General features: G+C 42.0%; 2 protein-coding genes across 6 annotated transcripts in view; one reads left to right on the plus strand and one right to left on the minus strand.

Annotated features, from left to right (window-relative positions):
• The window catches only part of mitfa (melanocyte inducing transcription factor a), a 31,590-nt gene extending 15,205 nt beyond the window's left edge, over window positions 1–16,385 (minus strand). The window contains exons 1-3 of the mRNA XM_079841231.1: window positions 16,270–16,385; window positions 15,104–15,151; window positions 10,682–11,325 (exon numbers count right to left, since the gene is read on the minus strand). The gene's annotated coding sequence lies outside the window, so the exon portion shown is untranslated. The remainder of the gene's footprint in view (window positions 1–10,681; window positions 11,326–15,103; window positions 15,152–16,269) is intronic.
• Window positions 16,386–19,393: 3,008 nt separating this feature from the next.
• frmd4ba (FERM domain containing 4Ba) overlaps window positions 19,394–20,101 on the plus strand; it is a 58,439-nt gene continuing 57,731 nt past the window's right edge. For all 5 annotated transcript variants that reach the window (XM_079841212.1, XM_079841213.1, XM_079841215.1 and 2 more), the window contains exon 1: window positions 19,394–19,682. The gene's annotated coding sequence lies outside the window, so the exon portion shown is untranslated. The remainder of the gene's footprint in view (window positions 19,683–20,101) is intronic.

A 20,101-nucleotide genomic window follows, 5' to 3' on the forward strand; every position in this document is an offset into this window, starting at 1 on the left:
GCCCGAGCCGAGCGGCAGCGGGCGTGCGCATTTACATTCTGTGAGGTTGAAAACATGCGTAACTAGCTCCTGTAGTCTCTAGGCTCTGGCCAAAAATCCTCCGATGACGCAAAATGACAATATTTGCATCATCGGAGGATTTTTTCCAGAAATGAAATGCATAATTATCTCGTCTCAGGGGGATATGAGGGGGAAAGTACAATAATTCGATTATACTACCGGGTTTCTACTGATACAAAGCTTAATGCTAAATCACTGAAGTTACCCTTTAATGATAGATCACATGAGGGAACTTTAGGAGAACTGACTCCTACATTCACAAAAAAGGCATAAATAGCAAGAAAGTGAAGTTAATTGGAATGAAAATGTTAATTGATCGCAGAAGCTTGATATTTTGTTATCTAATGCATTGACATTCATACTTTTTTAGGCATGGTTTATGTATCAAAATTCTTTTGGGGCCACTGAAAGCATGAAACTACAATTAATTTGCAAGTGACTGTATCTTGCTATACACAAAGTGTTTATTGCTCTGTGTGTGTGTGCATGCTATCAGCTATTAAGTGACTTGGTTTAAATGCATGCCTGAGGGGTGTGAATTAGCATTTGCCCTTAGTGAAGAGACATTCACATTCACATAAATGGCCACGATGAAGACACGCAGCTCAAGAGGAGGGGTCTGAGACAAAAGAGCAGCTTTTACTCCAGCCACATTCGTGCAATGAGCTTTTCAGCCTGTGGCAAGAGGCATTAACAAAAATGTTCCAGCGTCGGACCAGAATGGGCAACACTGGACGATTTACAAGGGATTACAAAAATGCACTTGCTTACATGACAGACAATAATGCTTATGTGTGCAGCTGGGCTACTGTCCCAAGTCAAGTCTGATATAAATTAATTAAAACTCTGAGACAGACCGGTTATGACAGTTGGGGGGGCCAGGGCAAAACTGAATACACAGTGTACTATAATGTGGGTGTTGCGAGCACAAATATTTGTCACGATGTCAGAGGTCCGAGAGGCCACACAGGCCAAAAACGGAATGAATGATGACTTTATAGTCAGACACATATGGAAATAAAAGGAAATTAGTCACTCTTATTAAAGTACATAATACACTGCATACAAATCTAAGATTATCCTGCAGATTTGCAGATAATATGAGGACAATGTCAGTTAGGAGACTCTTCATACACAAAAAAGAGCAAAAACCTTGTTCTGTTTATGCTGTAATGATGGCATATTAGATCTTTTGACATAAAATAGCAGAAAAATAGTTTTTTTTTTAATAAAATATATAAAGATACATTTTAGAATGAATGAATAGAAGAAAATTGTTGCAATACGGCAACTAACACAGTGGAAAAACATTCTCTAATTAAAATAAATCTCTATTTAAACTCTTATGTAGCTCCTTTTCACAGAATATAACTCTGCATTTGTTTGGAACACGACAATTGTGTAAAACGCATAAATACAACTATATTATTATAAACACTTCCCCCAAAAACACATATACTGTATATAACATGACTAAAAAAGCCAATTAGGAAATGCATTAATGCAATTCCACTGTGGTACATAATTATAATTTCTAAATGTTGTGTAAATATATATGTTAGATAATGTTCAATTTATCAATTTAATCAATTTAACACACCAACGATAAAGGGGACCTATTATGTCCCTTTTTACAAGATAATATAAGTCTCAGGTGTCCCCAGAATGTGTCTGTGAAGTTTCAGCTCAAACTACCCCACATATAATTTATTATACCATGTTGTAAATGGCCATTTTTGAGTGGAAGGAAATACATGCTGTTTGTGCATGTGTCATTAAATGCAAATTAGCTGCTTCTTCCCACCGCATTTTCCAGAAGAGGACAGAGCCTGTGCAGCTCGTGCCTCGGATTCTCTGCCAAAAACTACCAAAACATCTGTTTGGTTTTGATTATCATCTCTATCATGGCCACGCTCAAGTGACATTACTGTTCTTCTTCGTCATCATGACATTTTTATCTGCATGCATTTTAAAGCCATATCAGTCTACACTTCTGATATATACGTTTTCTGAGCTCACATTTCCGGAGCATGTCATTTCTCTTTCACATCTTATTGCACTTAAACTGTCGAATACACACAAGGTTCACAAACACAGTTGGTTCGAAATCGCATGTGTATATTATATCTGTGTATTAAAGTGACAGCAACGTAATATACAGAACCTACTACTGCATATGCTGTTGATATGAACCAAACAACATGATCAAGAAAAACAAAAGAAAACACTTGACTGAATAACTTTAGTAGCTTAAAAAAACATTTCATGCTTGAATGCTGTTGTTAAATGCTCTGGCGAGGAGATAAACATGGCGGAACGTGTACAGCTCACTCAGAGGAGGAGCTAAGCTGATAGTCCTTATTCAGAGCAGCGCCATGACAGGCAGGAAAGCGGGGGTTGTCAACTTTATTTATATAGCACTTTTAGCAGCTTCACGGTGTTAAACAGGAAAATAATGCAACAGAATTTTATTCAGCCGTAAAGCTGTTCCGGAGAAAACAGTGATGTCATCTAGCTCATTTCAATTATCATACAGTGACATTGTGGGCGTTAGATCAGTAATTAGATCAGTAATTTAGTTTATATGGTTGATTTAGTTTAAAAATTAGATTTATTTGGATATTTAGTTGAAAAATGTATTGTCCCCAAAGATCACAGCAGAACCATAGGGCATCTCAATACTCTTCCATTACTGAATGAATCGGCGTTTTGAACAAATCGGTTAAGCCAAAGATTCAATGACCCATTCATTAAGAACCGCCTCATTCTTAAATGAATCAGTCGTTTAAACGAATGACTCAATGACGCACTCATTGTTGCGAGGGATACACATTAAATAACAGTACAACCCAATGAAGAGATGTATGGCTGCATCTGAAATCGCATACTTCCCAACTAAACGTACCCGGATGACCTACTACTTCTGGCGAGATTCTGAAGTGTGCATATGATGGAAACTTTACTATCCCATGAGGCCACAGAAGAGGGTTTGTGAATGGCAGTGAAGCGACGTAACTGACGCTGGTAGGTCACATGATAACATGGCAAATTTAGTAAGTCCAGATTACATTCGCACTACACACATTCATACTATATAGAATGTACTTTTTTAGCATTCCTGAAGTAATTAGATTTTTAACAGTACACATTTACTAATTAAAAGACACAAGTCCTAAAAAGAAATCTCAACAAAAAAAAAATAATCATAAAAGAATTAGAAATCATGGGCATCGGCTATGCCTTTGTCACAGTTTTGGGTTTTGTCTTGTGTTTCTGTTTGTCATATGATCCTGCCATGTGCTCCACTGTCATGTGATTCCCTTGTCCTCATGAGTTATGTTCTCATTGGTTGTTTTTGTCATGTGTTCTCAGTTCAGTTCTGTCATTGGTTCATTGTCTAGATTGTTCACAGGTGTGTCTTGTTTAGTCATTAGTCCTTGTGTATTCAGCCCTCATGTTTGCCTTGTTCCCTTGTCTAGTGTTGTCCTTGTAACCATTGTTGGTGAGTTCCATGTCTCTTGTTCAAGCCAAGCCAAGCCAAGCCAAGCCAAGCCAAGCCTGTGTTTATTGGATTTCTGTTCACGTTTCGGATAAATCAACTTGCCTGCAGTGGACTATTGTTACAGAATACTAGACCAAACAACAACAATGAACCCAGAAGACACCCTACTTCACCTCCGTCAAGGTGACCAAGGTCCCATTGAGGATTATGTGAAGGATTTTTTTGTGTTCCATGGATTATTTACCCAAGGACGAGGTTCAATTTAAAAGGTGTTTTCATTTTGAATTGGACCATGATCTTGCTGAACTCATGCCCTCGGTAGAACATGCCAGTATATTTACTTTATATTAACCAGAGTCCAGAGAGGGCACTCCGTCTCGTGACCAGAGTCCAGAGAGGGCACTCCAGCCCCGTGACCAGAGTCCAGAGAGGGCACTCCAGCCCCGTGACCAGAGTCCAGAGAGGGCGCTCCGTCTCGTGTCCAGAGTCCAGAGAGGGCACTCCGTCTCGTGATCAGAGTCCCGAGAGTACTCCAGCCCCGTGACCAGAGAGGACTCCAGCCCGTGACCAGAGTCCAGAGAGGGCGCTCCGTCTCGTGACCAGAGTCCAGAGAGGGCGCTCCGTCTCGTGACCAGAGTCAAGAGAGGGCGCTCCGTCTCGTGACCAGAGTCAAGAGAGGGCGCTCCGTCTCGTGACCAGAGTCCAGAGAGGGCGCTCCGTCTCGTGACCAGAGTCCAGAGAGTACTCCAGCCCCGTGACCAGAGTCCAGAGAGGACTCCAGCCCCGTGACCAGAGAGGACTACAGCCCATGACCAGAGTCATGAGAGGGCGCTCCGTCTCGTGACCAGAGTCCAGAGAGGGCGCTCCGTCTCGTGACCAGAGTCCAGAGAGGGCGCTCCGTCTCGTGACCAGAGTCCAGAGAGGGCGCTCCGTCTCGTGACCAGAGTCCAGAGAGGGCACTCCAGCCCCGTGACCAGAGAGGACTCCAGCCCGTGACCAGAGTCCAGAGAGGGCGCTCCGTCTCGTGACCAGAGTCCAGAGAGGGCGCTCCGTCTCGTGACCAGAGTCCAGAGAGGACTCCAGCCTGTGACCAGAATCCAGAGAGGGCACTCCGTCTCGTGACCAGAGTCCAGAGAGGGCACTCTGTCTCGTGACCAGAGTCAGGAGAGGGCACTCTGTCTCGTGACCAGAGTCCAGAGAGGGCGCTCCGTCTCGTGACCAGAGTCCAGAGAGGACTCCAGCCCGTGTCCAGAATCCAGAGAGGGCACTCCGTCTCGTGACCAGAGTCCCGAGAGGGCACTCCGTCTCGTGACCAGATTCCAGAGAGGACTCCAGCCCGTGACCAGAATCCAGAGAGTGCGCTCCGTCTCGTGACCAGAGTCCAGAGAGGGCGCTCCATCTCGTGACCAGATTCCAGAGAGGACTCCAGCCCGTGACCAGAATCCAGAGAGTGCGCTCCGTCTCGTGACCAGAATCCAGAGAGGGCACTCCGTCTCATGACCAGAGTCCAGAGAGGGCACTCCGTCTCGTGACCAGAGTCCAGAGAGGGCGCTCCGTCTCGTGACCAGAGTCCAGAGAGGACTCCAGCCCGTGTCCAGAATCCAGAGAGGGCACTCTGTCTCGTGACCAGAGTCCAGAGAGGGCGCTCCGTCTCGTGACCAGAGTCCAGAGAGGGCGCTCTGTCTCGTGACCAGAGTCCAGAGAGGGTGCTCCGTCTCGTGACCAGAATCCAGAGAGGGCGCTCCGTCTCGTGACCAGAGTCCAGAGAGGGCGCTCCGTCTCATGACAAGAATCCAGAGAGGGCGCTCCATCTCGTGACCAGAGTCAAGAGAGGGCGCTCCGTCTCGTGACCAGAGTCCAGAGAGGACTCCAGCCCCGTGACCAGAGTCCAGAGAGGGCACTCCGTCTCGTGACCAGAGTCCAGAGAGGGCGCTCCGTCTCGTGACCAGAGTCCAGAGAGGGCGCTCCATCTCGTGACCAGAGTCCAGAGAGGACCCTCTGTCTCGTGACCAGAGTCCAGAGAGGGCGCTCCGTCTCGTGACCAGAGTCCAGAGAGGGCGCTCCGTCTCGTGACCAGAGTCCAGAGAGGGCGCTCCGTCTCGTGACCAGAGTCCAGAGAGGGCCCTCTGTCTCGGGACCAGAGTCCAGAGAGGGCGCTCCGTCTCGTGACCAGAGTCCAGAGAGGGCGCTCCGTCTCGTGACCAGAGTCCAGAGAGGGCGCTCCGTCTCGTGACCAGAGTCCAGAGAGGGCGCTCCGTCTCGTGACCAGAGTCCAGAGAGGGCACTCCGTCTCGTGACCAGAGTCCAGAGAGGGCACTCCAGCCCCGTGACCAGAGAGGACTCCAGCCCGTGACCAGAGTCCAGAGAGGGCGCTCCGTCTCGTGACCAGAGTTCAGAGAGGGCGCTCCGTCTCGTGACCAGAGTCCAGAGAGGGCACTCCAGCCCCGTGACCAGAGAGGACTCCAGCCCGTGACCAGAGTCCAGAGAGGGCGCTCCGTCTCGTGACCAGAGTCCAGAGAGGGCGCTCCGTCTCGTGACCAGAGTCCAGAGAGGACTCCAGCCTGTGACCAGAATCCAGAGAGGGCACTCCGTCTCGTGACCAGAGTCCAGAGGGGGCACTCTGTCTCGTGACCAGAGTCCAGAGAGGGCACTCTGTCTCGTGACCAGAGTCCAGAGAGGGCGCTCCGTCTCGTGACCAGAGTCCAGAGAGGACTCCAGCCCGTGTCCAGAATCCAGAGAGGGCACTCCGTCTCGTGACCAGAGTCCAGAGAGGGCACTCCGTCTCGTGACCAGATTCCAGAGAGGACTCCAGCCCGTGACCAGAATCCAGAGAGTGCACTCCGTCTCGTGACCAGAGTCCAGAGAGGGCGCTCCATCTCGTGACCAGATTCCAGAGAGGACTCCAGCCCGTGACCAGAATCCAGAGAGTGCGCTCCATCTCGTGACCAGAGTCCAGAGAGGGCACTCCGTCTCGTGACCAGAGTCCAGAGAGGGCACTCCGTCTCGTGACCAGAGTCCAGAGAGGGCGCTCCGTCTCGTGACCAGAGTCCAGAGAGGACTCCAGCCCGTGTCCAGAATCCAGAGAGGGCACTCCGTCTCGTGACCAGAGTCCAGAGAGGGCGCTCCGTCTCGTGACCAGAGTCCAGAGAGGGCGCTCTGTCTCGTGACCAGAGTCCAGAGAGGGTGCTCCGTCTCGTGACCAGAATCCAGAGAGGGCGCTCCGTCTCGTGACCAGAGTCCAGAGAGGGCGCTCCGTCTCGTGACAAGAATCCAGAGAGGGCGCTCCGTCTCGTGACCAGAGTCAAGAGAGGGCGCTCCGTCTCGTGACCAGAGTCCAGAGAGGACTCCAGCCCCGTGACCAGAGTCCAGAGAGGGCACTCCGTCTCGTGACCAGAGTCCAGAGAGGGCGCTCTGTCTCGTGACCAGAGTCCAGAGAGGGCGCTCCGTCTCGTGACCAGAGTCCAGAGAGGGCCCTCTGTCTCGTGACCAGAGTCCAGAGAGGGCGCTCCGTCTCGTGACCAGAGTCCAGAGAGGGCGCTCCGTCTCGTGACCGGAGTCCAGAGAGGGCGCTCCGTCTCGTGACCGGAGTCCAGAGAGGGCCCTCCGTCTCGTGACCAGAGTCCAGAGAGGGCGCTCCGTCTCGTGACCAGAGTCCAGAGAGGGCGCTCCGTCTCGTGACCAGAGTCCAGAGAGGGCACTCCGTCTCGTGACCAGAGTCCAGAGAGGGCTCTCCGTCTCGTCACCAGAGTCCAGAGAGGGCGCTCCGTCTCGTGACCAGAATCAAGAGAGGGCGCTCCGTCTCGTGACCAGAGTCCAGAGAGGGCGCTCCGTCTCGTGACCAGGGTCCAGAGAGGGCGCTCCGTCTCGTGACCAGAGTCCAGAGAGGGCGCTCCGTCTCGTGACCAGAGAGGACTCCAGCCCCGTGACCAGAGTTCAGAGAGGGCGCTCCGTCTCGTGAACAGAGTCCAGAGAGGGCGCTCCGTCTCGTGAACAGAGTCCAGAGAGGGCCCTCCGTCTCGTGGCCCCACGTCACCATCCAACCATCCCTCCCCCAAGAGCACCTCCGCTCCACCACCCTCCTGGACTGTTTTGTATAGTTTTGGTTTTGCTGGGTGTCAGGAGTCACGGTTTTGTGTTTTGTCATGTGTTTCTGTTTGTCATGTGATCCTGCCATGTGCTTTATTGTCATGTGATTCCCTTGTCCTCTTGTGTTATGTTCTCATTGGTTGTTTTTGTCATGTGTTCTCAGTTCAGTTCTGTCATTGGTTCATTGTCCTGATTGTTCACAGGTGTGTCTTGTTTAGTCATTAGTCCTGGGGTATTTAGCCATCATGTTTGCCTTGTTCCCTTGTCTAGTGTTGTCCTTGTAACCATTGTTGGTGAGTTCCATGTCTCTTCTTCATGCCAAGTCAAGTCTGTGTTTATTGGATTTCTGTTCACGTTATGGATTAAATAAAACTACACTTGGTTTCTATCATTTGCCTGCAGTGGACTATTGTTATAGCCTTCCATAAGACCACATATTTTCATTACAGGCAAAAGTAAGAAGACATTCAGTGCAGTGTCTGTAACTTTTAGCCATTATTGTGATACTTAATTTAAGTTTGAAAGTTTCAGCTTTTAACTAAGCCTATGTTCTAAAGGCTTTATTTATGAAATGCCTGCAAAAATGAATTTGCAAAAGTCGTCAACTGTTTCATCTTGCTTCATTACAAACCCCAAAACTTTCGAACGAACAATTGATTCAACTCTGCAAACCTGCCAGCAAACCAATACATACTAATTATCAGAAAAAGACCAGCCCCGTTTTTAAACAGAACAAAAGCTCTTTTTCTGCTGTCTAGGTTTTGACCGAGTACAGTGCCTCGAGCCTCATCATCTTCAGGAGCTGGTACACAAAGCTGGAGTTGTGTATGCACACGGACAGAGTCCTGAAGCATCGCAGTTTGAAAGGTCACCCAACCACCAACGAGCCAAGTAGACAACAGCAAGCCATTCGCACGTGGAGCTGAAATCTGATGGTATTTAAAGTCATCTGTTTTTGGAAAACATTTGCAGGGCTATCTGACTGAAGCAATAATTACAATGGCTGCATGCAACAAGCTTTAATGCATTTCATTCAGTCACGTGAAGCTATGAGAACAGATCATTGTGTCACAAAGCAAAATGATGGTCATGGAATTTTCTTCCTTGACTCTCTTGAAGCAAATGAAGTTATCTAGCACTTTTTGAACACCAATAAAAAAAACCAGAGACTTTAGTTTCCACATTACAGTAAGCTTCTGTAATGAAATCAACTGAGCAGAAAAAATTCACAGTTTCAAAGTGAATTGTGAGCTTTCCACGTTGTTGATCATGAAGTTAAACCCCATAGACAGGATCCTGTCCTGTCACCATTTCAAAGCAGACTGATTTTTTTTTCCCACCCAAATTATTTGAAGAATGGGAACGGCAGCCCTAATTATGAGCATTCTTGCTTGAATTAGCGCTGAGTGTGTGTGTGGCAGAACTGTGTTTGCCTTTGTCTTCGTATCTGAGCTGATTCTTTGCTTATTTCTGGTCGGGTCAGAGGTACTTCAGCTAATTAAGGGTTCACTCAATCTTTGGTCAAACCCATCTGGGCTTAATGATTTCTCTTTTCTGCTTCAGCAGGCTCTGCCTGGTACCTCACGAAAAAGTTTGTCTGCCTTGTGGAGACATGGACTAATCTACAGCCTACAAAAGAGCTTGATCTGCTGTAAAACTCTTGCCAAACATTATTATTTAAGGGTATTGTGTGTGTATGTGCGTGTACCTATATTTAACCATATTTTGGGGACAAATTTGTACCCAGGAACCTGACAAAATCTCACAAAAAAAAAACTTATTTTGGGGACATCCTCATTTAAAAAAAAAAAAAAACAATAAATAAAGTATGGTAAATAGTTTAGTTAATTTTTTACTATTATTGTTTAAGTGCAGAAAGTTTTATGTTAAGGTAAGGGTTAGGTTATAGTATTTAGAACTGTCCCCATTTAGATGTGTGTGTGTGTGTGTGTGTGTGTGTGTGTGTGTGTGTGTGTGTGTGTGTGTGTGTGTGTGTGTGTGTGTGTGTGTGTGTGTGTGTGTGTGTGTGTGTGTGTGTGTGTGTGTGTGTGTGTGTGTGTGTGTGTGTGTGTGTGTGTGTGTGTGTGTGTGTGTGTGTGTGTGTGTGTGTGTGTGTGTGTGTGTGTCTATGGAATGTCCCCATAAAACATGAAAACCCAACGTGTGTGTATATAAATATATCATATGTAACAGTAATAACAAATAATTATTTCATAAACAATAATGAATAATCATACAGCTATGGGAAAAAATTAAGAGACCACTTAACATTGATTTCTCAAATGTCTTAATTTTTTCCAGAGCTGTATCTTGGGTCCAAGATAACATTTCTGGTTGTCCCCACTAGATGTCCAATGAACATGATTTCACCAAGTGCAATATGTTCCTGGATCTTGCTGGATCAACCAATCAGATTTGAGAGAGTTTACAGTTACAGTATGTGAAGTTAAGGCTTACAACCAGGGTTAGGTCGGTGCTTCTATATCAGTGTTATTCCCCAATCATTTCCATCTGATTTTAGAGATATGTTATGGGTAGGGTTAGGTTATGGGGTAGGAACTATATTTTTGGACAGGAATGTTGATCCAGGAACATGTCTTACTCTGCAAAATCACATTGACCCTAGACGTCCATGCTGCCATGTAATATATATATGAGCATGTAATTGAGAAAACACAAGCACACTACTGATTGTTAGTGTGTACAAATAGTAAAAATTGTCTTAAAAACATAAAAGGAAGTCTAAAAAATATGAAGTTAAGTTACTTAATACTAAGATGTAGTAATTTATGGCCTAACATCCAAAATGTGTATGCAATTTTTTTTTTGGCATTACATATAAACCAAGTTTAAAACAATAATAAACTGCAACTCTACTTAGTATTCACATTTTCACAAACTCAGAATCGAATTTACTTAATAGTTACCATAATATTACAAAAACAAAACATGTGTCATTGTTGACAAAATATAACACAATTATTCTAGTATATTCTCTACTAATGTATCTACACACAAATTAGAAATCCTTACCAGATCCTTTCAGCTAGTTCCTTTCTGCCAGAAGGGTCATTTTTGCCGCCAATGGAACCACTTTGTGTCTATGTGCATGGGATTCGCACTATCCCCTTGTGTAGTCCACTCAGACCAACCAGAAATCAAAGCAATGAAAATACGTCAGTGTAGTGGAGCAAATAGGATTAAACATTTTGAACGCCAAAAGTCTGGAAACGCAGCACAAATTAGGGGAGGAATTCACTGAGCACAGATAATCCCCCCTATGGATTTAACACAGTTTAGTCTTTAAAACCAGTGTTCTTTAGCCGAAGACAGAGTCCATGGAATTTTCTCTGGAGGCTGAGATCCTACAATTGGGATCATCACTGAATATCCAGTGGAATATACCACCATTGTATCTCAAAGATCAAGACAGCAACTTTTCATTACGTCCATGTCAAAAAACGAACAACTTAACACAATGTTAATTTAAAAGTCACACGTGTACAAGAGTCAAAATAGTCCTTATCTACAGAAGGCCTCACCTTCAGTGCTTCAATGGGAAGTCCATTGTCCAGTGTTGAGAATTTATTTGGTAGAGGGCGCTCTAACATGAAGTTCCTCGGTGCACTTGATGGTCTGGTTATTGTTTCTTCTCAAGAATCTGTTCCTGGCATCATCTACAGTACAGACGGGAAGATATGGTTGATGACTGCACTGTCAATGACATATACACACACATACATGAGTACACATAATGGTTTGAATGAACAATATAAGTGAAACACAGATTGAATCAAGACGCGCATGCGTCGTGGTGCTTCGTGAGTTCACGTCAAAGGCCCAGGCGGAAGACAAGAACTTTATCTTTACAAAAACTATTCTCGTCGCTTCATAAAATTATTGTAGAACCACTGTAGTGAGATGGACTTTGTAACGACGTCTTTAGTACCTTTTATGGGTCTTGTGAGTGCAAATTACATTGCTGTCAATGGAGGCCTTTCTGAGCCAAAAATATCATATCATTATCAAAATATCATATATTATATAAAAATAATATATATTAATTTGTGTTCCGAAGATGAACAGAGGTCTTACGGGTGTCGAACGACATGAGGGTAAGTAATTAAGTGAAGTCAAGTCAACTTTATTTATATAGCGCTTTTTACAATGCAGATTGTTTCAAAGAAGCTTCACATTGTTAAAAAGGAAAATAATGCAACAGAATTTGATTCGGCTGTACAGCCGCTCTGGGGAAAACGGTCATGTCATCAGCTCATTTCAATTATCAAATAGTGACAATGTGGGCAGATCAGTAATTTAGTTGATATAGTTAATTTAGTTTAATAATTAGATTTATTTGGATATTTAGTTGAACATTTTGTCATTTTGACATTTTGTCCCCAGTGTGCCATTAATGACAGAATTTTCATTGTTGGGTGAACTAACCCTTTAAATGCCCAGTAATTGACTGATCAGTGCTGTCTAGATTCATAATTCATTCAAAATATTCCTTTTGATCAAATAAAAATTTAAATCTAAAAATCCATAATTGAATAAAATAAATATGCATCCATCAGTGGAGGCATGAAACATAGTATTCTTAACTGAAATATAAATTGATTAAGCTGTTTGGCTAAGAAAAATATAAACATACAATAAACATTCTCTTGGTAAAATGTGTGAACTAGTGACTTAATTTTAGTCAACATCCTTTCAAGAAAGCCTCCAACAGTCTTAAACTCAGATGGACAGCATAAAGTATAAAATAGAATTCCAACAATTCAAGTTTGAATGTTTTGAAAAGTTTGATGACGTTGAAGAAATTATCTAATGGAAGGGCAACATACATAAATATACAAGAGAGAAAGACCTAATGACAAACACTGATTTTTTTTTTGTATGTAACATTGTTTTTAAAGTTACAAAACTGGTCTCAATGAAATTAGGTCACATGCAGCATAAGTACTTGCATGTTTAGGCAAGAGGTTATGAAAACCAATGGAATCTGACCAAACAACCTGTCAATTCAAACTATTTACATCACATCTAGCTGTACTGTACAAAACTACATGTTTAAGGGAAAAAAATGGCTCAGGAGTGGAAAAATTCCAGTGAAGAACATATCTCTGTGCTTGTGATGAGTATGAAACAGAAAGGATGGAGCATGACATGTGTTTCCAGACTTTAAATGAAGCAGAAAATGTGCCCATTTCTGTAACAGGTTGCTTCATGTTGTTTCTCCTCCCTAAATATTACAAAGCCAGACATTGGCATGGTACCAGTAAAAGCTGTGTTAGAGGAATGCTGCAGTGTAAAAACAACTGAAATCTTAAGTTTCGATGCAGAGTACAGTTATGATCATTCTACTTTTGCAACCACTTTGAGTAACTAAACAAATTCAAAACACGGCACGAAACATAACATGGATTCACAAAACGACCACATGGTTTATGAATTTTGTGATTTTGTGCTGTTTTTAACTTCAAACTGTTTCTAACGGATATGACCCTTACAAAACTTTTGTTGGTGCAACCTAATCTACTGATGTTAAATAATGAAACCAGTATTTAATTAAACATGAAGTATGAAAAATGTTTGTAATTTTAACAGACAATGTCAAAATGCAACAATAAAAACCAATTAAAATTGTAAGCTTAACATATAAAGTGAAAAAATTATATTACATTTAACATGAAAAAATTGTTTTGGGAAATAATTATTTGATATTCAACAAGATAATATACACCGATCAGGCATAACATTATGACCACCTTCCTAATATTCTGTTGGTCCCCCTTTTGCTGCCAAAACAGCCCTGACCCATCGAGGCATGGACTCCACTAGACCCCTGAAGGTGTGCTGTGGTATCTGGCACCAAGATGTTAGCAGCAGATCCTTTAAGTCCTTTAAGTTGCGAGGTGTGGCCTCCATGGATAGGACTTGTTTGTTCAGCACATCCCACAGATGCTCGATTGGATTGAATTTGGAATTTGGAGGCCAAGTCAACACCTCAAACTCTTTGTTGTGCTCCTCAAACCATTCCTAAATTGTTTTTGCTTTGTGGCATTTTTGCTTTCCACCAGGGAATACTGTTTCCATGAAAGGGTGTACATGGCCTGCAAAAATGCTTAGGTAGGTGGTACGTGTCAAAGTAACATCCACATGGATGGCAGGACCCAAGGTTTCCCAGCAGAACATGGCCAGCTTGCCTTCCTCCCATAGTGCATCCTGGTGCCATGTGCTCCCCAGGTAAGCAACGCACATGCACCCGGCCATCCACGTGATGTAAAAGAATGTGATTCATTAGACAAGAAAAACGTGATTCATTAGACGAGGCCAACTTCTTCTATTGCTCCGTGGTCCAGTTCTGATGCTCACCTGCCCATTGACGCTTTAGGTGGTGGACAGTGGTCAGCATGGGCACCCTGACTGGTCTGAGGCTATGCAGCCCCATATGCAACAAACTGCAATGCACTGTGTATTCTGACACCTTTCTATCAGAACCAGCTTCACTTCTTGAGCAATTTGAGCTACAGTAGCTCGTCTGTTTGATTTGACCACACGGGCCAGCCTTCGCTCCCCACGTGCGCCCATGACCCAGTCGCCGGTTCACCACTGTTCCTTCCTTGGACAACTTTTGACAGATACTGACCACTGCAGACCGGGAACACCACACAAGAGCTGCAGTTTTGGAGATGCTCTGACCCAGTCGTCTAGCCATCCCAATTTGGCCCTTGTCAAACTCACTCAAATCCTTACGTTTGCCCCTTTTTCCTGCTTCTAACACATCAACTTTGAGGACAAAATGTTCACTTGCTGCCTAATATATCCCACCCACTAACAAGTGCCATGATGAATCAGTGTTATTCACTTCACCTGTTATGCCTGATCAGTGTATGTACCTTCACAGTAAAATATTGTTTAATTTTTATGTGGTGAGTGTAAATGAAAAATAAGATAATTTATTGTGTAAAACAGTAAAAGATCTTGAGTTAGGCTGAGGCATCATGTTTGTTTTTTATTTTATTTAAATACAAATCTTTCTTATTTTTTAATCAGTTATGAACTATTAAACATGCACCGCCAGCTGCATTGTAATCATATTTTTTAACATTACATTTCTGGAATTACAGCTGTCAATTTTACTTTTTTTAAGCGAGAAATTTTCACAAAGCTACTGACATGTAAAATCAAAGTGACAAGTGATGATAATCTATGTATGATATGAGAACTTATCCACTTTTCTTACATGATTAATGAATGCATCTCTCTTGAGGGCTATAAGGAACATGTCTCATCAGCAACCCAACCTAATGTTACAAAACGTTCACTCATCCATCCAGAGAGACATAGACAGCACAGAAACACCTGAAAACCATGTGAGCTACAGGGGCTATTGGGTTCATATATGTCACAAGTAGCCTTGAGGAAAATACCTCTCAAATGAAATTGTACCTTTTCAAGCTGAAGAGAGCCGCACTTCCAAGCTGCTTGCACAATCACCTCAAAGAGAGATTGTGTCAATCAAAACTGTGGATTTACATTGCTTAAGACATTGCAATAATCTTAGTTAGAGTCAGTGTTTGGCTTAAAGCTAGAGTGTTGATTATTACTAACTACATTAACTAAAATTAACTAACAACGTTTACAGTATTTCTTAATGTTAGTTAATTAAAATGCAACTGTTCACTGTTCATTGTTAGTTCATGTCAGCTCAGGTCCATTAAATACAGCATTTAAAGTGGCAGACCACATAACTGCCGCACACTCTTACAGTAAACAGATCGCTAGGGTGTGTTGGTGTGGACTGTAAAATAAGATGGGCGACGTGTCTTAACTTCCTTCCACTACAGAATGAGCTCACAGACCTTTTTGTGCATGTTAGAGGTTTTGCATTGCAGTGAATTGCAGTTACTACATCCTATTGGAATGATTATTTTCCTGTCTACCTTTCGGGATGATGTGTACCTAACTATAGAACGAAATTAGGTTACACTTTATTTTAATGTGTCTTTGTTACACTGTAATTATACAATTACTGAGTAATATTAAAGGAATAGTTCACCCCAAAATTAAAATTCTGTCACCATTTAGTCACACTCAGATTGTTACAAACCTGTTTACATTTCTTTGTTCTGCTGAACTCAAAGGAAGATATTTGGAAGAATGTTTGTAACCAAGCAGATCTCAGCAGCCATTGACTTCCATAGTGAGGAAAAAAATATTATGATTGTCAATGGCTGCTGAGATCTGCTTGGTTACAAAAATTCTTCCAAATATATTCCCTTGTGTTCAACAGAAGAAAGAAATTCATACAGGTTTGGAACAACTAGAGGGCGAGTAAATGATGATATAATTTTTTTTTGTGTGTGTGAACAATCCCTTTAAGTAACAACATGGATTTACTATAGGGTTAAGATTAGGATTTGTTTTGGATTAGTTGCATGTAATTATGCATAATATACAGTTATTACTATAGTTACTACATGTAACGTGTAACAATGACACTGTAAAATAAAGTGTTACCTAAAAATTGTTTTTTCATTCTAATTTTGGTTCTGATTTACATATATTTATATTTGTTACCAAACATGACCAGTTCTACACAGGAAATCACTTACTTGCACATTATATATATAGCTGCTCTTGTGTCTGGCAGATGGCCACCTGCTCCACCCCATCATCTCCAGACTCTCCAAAGTTCCACAGTAGCCAGAGTGACATGGACTGCTTCTGTCTACAAAGGAAGGACATTCAAAAGCAGCATGAATAGACAGAAATAAACAAAAACAAAAAAAATAGAATTGTTAATCAATAGAGGAATTTATTATTTTAACTTTGAGCTCACATCACACATTACTGAGGTGGGGAATGGGTCATTTGTCGCAAAGGAACTGTTGTATATTGTCTGCTACTAAACACTGTATAACAGAGCATATTTTGTCACAGACTGACAACATATAAGGAAAGGTAATTTAAATATATAAAGAACAACTTAAATTCCATCCTTTTATGGTAGAGATAGATAGACTCACACTTGGTATCTTGGTAGACCATCACAACATGGCCTATGGTAATGATTTGAGAATCCAAGCCGAGTAAGATTTTGAAAAAAGCAGACGGAAAATGACTTTTCCTTCATCAAAACAACCGTTTTTTGTTAGAATCTGACCCCCCCGCACACTTGTCCAACAGCGGCCTAAAGGAAGCTGACAGTAGCTGCAACAACAAACACTTAGTATATGAGTTTTCATGACTTTTAATTTAATATATGTAATGTGGCTTTTTGTCATTTATCTAATAATTTAAACTAATTAGCTCATTATTTAAAACAATTGTGGTTAGCTTAATAACAAACTTGCCTTGACACAATTATGTCCGTGATGTTCTTCATTGAAGACATTCAACTTCTAAAACCCAAAAGAATCCAAAAATGCATTTGTCGTTGCTCAATGGAATGGACGTGCTTGTCGTAGTGCGCATGTATGGAGGACGAACCAATACATAAATACATATGCAAATCAATACATAAATAAATACATAAATCCACATATTCCTGTTGTCCTTTTTTCCCTTTTAACCGTTTATTATTTTTGGAATGCGACTCGGTATTTATTTTTCCTTGGCCTAATGCTAATGAGGAGGGCGTCAACATCCATCAGTCAAAGGTGAGCGCCTTCTGATGTTTGATTGACATCCTCCTCATTAGCATATTGTGCTAAGGAAAAATAAATACCGAGCTACATTCAGATACATTATTATTCATGTATTCATTTGCACATTTATGTATGTAGAATTTTGTGGATGTAATAATTAGTTTGTTTATTGGCATGTAGCTATTTATTGTTTTTGCAGGTTTCGTCCTTCATAACTAACAATAACATTGCTATTTCTAAACTGACACAACATAACATTACAGTAAGTTGAATAAAAAGTCCCTTTCAGTCTTTGATTGAATGTTTCTCCAGTAGATGGTGCTAAACATTTCTGCCTGACCAGTCAATATATGTTTTATCCACTAGATGGCAGTAAACAATAGCGTATTATGAGGAAATAGGAGCAGAGAGCCATTGTGTTTATCTTTTTATTCTCTTTTTTTATTCTCTTTTTATTCTTTTTATTTTTATTATAGGGGACCAGAACACAATTTGTGAATATCTTCATGTATGCACCGAACATAGCATTTCATCCATTTCAACAGCCTTTCTTCTGGTTAATTAACAAACATGTGAATCCATGAACATATTTGAATGATGTATTTCAGAAGGAATCAAGAAAAGAAAATATGCATTTTATTTCATTTCATAATAGGACAATAACGGTAACAGAACAAAGCCAAAAGAGTTAATTACATGTGAAACCAATGCCTGCAAAGTCCATCATGTTATAATGTATTTTTCAAAAGCCACAATTTCTTTTTTCTTTTCCATTTTCCTGCAGTAGCCTAGGCCTATTGTTTCTTTTTTTGGGAGCTTTTCTATTGTTTTGAGCACTGACACTCCCTTCCTTCCCCATCCCTCTCCCTCCCTGTTTCACAAGTCCTCTCACTCTCTCTTGCTCCTTTTTTTTTTTTTTTTTACAGACTATGCTCCCTGTGCTTTTCCGGCTTCTTGGTTTATGCCTTTTAGGACATAAAAAGACATTTTAAAGTGGGAAGCCTCTACACATACCACACCTCACATTTTTGTAAACAGATTGAATTAGAATGTACAGTAGTATGAGGATTGGTAGCATAGACTATAACTATATTTGATACACTGTGTTCTTGGTGTAGGTACAATTTGTCACTGATGTTTATTGGGGGGGAAAATCTTATTTTTGATTCGATAAGAAAGGCCCACATGCAGTTACACTTTTGACTTCAATCAAAATGTCCTCATAGGTCTTAACAAATGCGTGTTGTGAAAATGTCCACTCATTCGCTGAGGTGAAAAGTTGAACTTTTCTCCAGTGACAAGCCCGTAGAACTCATTAATCCATCTTACTGGATAATCAACAGAATCAAAATGGATATGGGAGAGTGAGCAGGCATAACAGTGCTGACTGTCCAAGTGTGAAATCATAGAGCTGGACAAGGTGGCAATCTCGCACTCCTCCTTTTCTATCTATATCAACATAAGATATAGCAAGTCCAGAAAAGGTTTAAAGTCACCATGAAATCAAAATGGAGCATTCTTATTTTTATGGAATATTGCAGTATTAAATAATTAAAGTAGGCTAATTAAATTATTTATTCGTAATCATTGATTTAAAAAAAAAATGAATGTGCTGTGCCCAATAATCTTTAATCAAAATAACTTCCCGACATCTCGACATCTCTTCTCTGATGACGTGTTCTCCAGTACGAGGGCGGGACAACCTGTCACTTACGAAATCCCAACCATAACATCCAATCAATTCCTGGAAAAAAATCAGGTTAGAGAAGCCATTTCACTCGGATATATGTCACAACAATAGCGAAGAAATATTACATTATTTGTGTTCTTTGGACTAAGCCACAAAGTCAGATAAATGTAAATTGTGATTTACATTTTCTGATGCCACAGAAGAAAAATACTTTTCTATATAAAGTTGATATAACAAATATAACTGTATGATATGGTAGCACTGGATTGTTGCTCATGACAAAGAACTTTAAAATAATTTATTTTTACACTGTAATTTTTTTATAATCATTTTATTTTATGCAGGCACTGTAGGTTCATCCCGCGCGCGCGTCAATGGCGTTTGTATCACCATGGTAACGGCAGAGGGAAATTCGTCTGCTCAGGCTGGACCGACTGTAGGGAGCAGATAGGGGCGGAGGAGGGGTAAATGAGTAAACGGACGGCACTCTACCGACAGAGCCTGTGTCCTCACAAAGCTGACATGAACTGTATCACCGGCTGCCTGTATTTTGCCCATCGGTTTATCCTTTTGTGTTCATGACTTTGGACGCGAGATCACGGAGACAACAGAGTCATTTTAGCCTCCGGTGCCAAAAAAGACAAAAGATTTTCCCAAACCTGGGGCTTGAACACAACAATAAAGAGAGGTGAGTTGCGCTTGTTATTGAAAGGTCTGCGCGTTCTGCATGTTTTTCCCCTTTTTGTGCTTTAGGGATAATGGCTATATAATATTATAACAACTTGAGGATAAGAAGTTGAGTTTCTTTGATATACAGTATGTTTGATATGACGACCGTAGGCTACGTAAAGGTTGACAGATGTCAGAAACTTCACCTCATGCGGGCTAAATGTGATATACATAAACGAAATACTTCTTTCTCTAGGATCGTGCAGCAAGACAGCTAAGATTCGAACTTTGCTGAAAGTGTTTTGGTGGTGAAATATAGATAATAGTGTTGCCAGGAGCACCTGACTCCTCTTAAACGAGCCCTCAATGGCTGAATGCAAAACACTGTTTTACTTGATAACCTCGTAACGTTATTAGTTGATTCAGAGACTCGTATTT

This window comes from Gobio gobio (genome assembly GCF_949357685.1).
Source record: "Gobio gobio genome assembly, chromosome: 17".
Classification (NCBI taxonomy): domain Eukaryota; kingdom Metazoa; phylum Chordata; class Actinopteri; order Cypriniformes; family Gobionidae; genus Gobio; species Gobio gobio.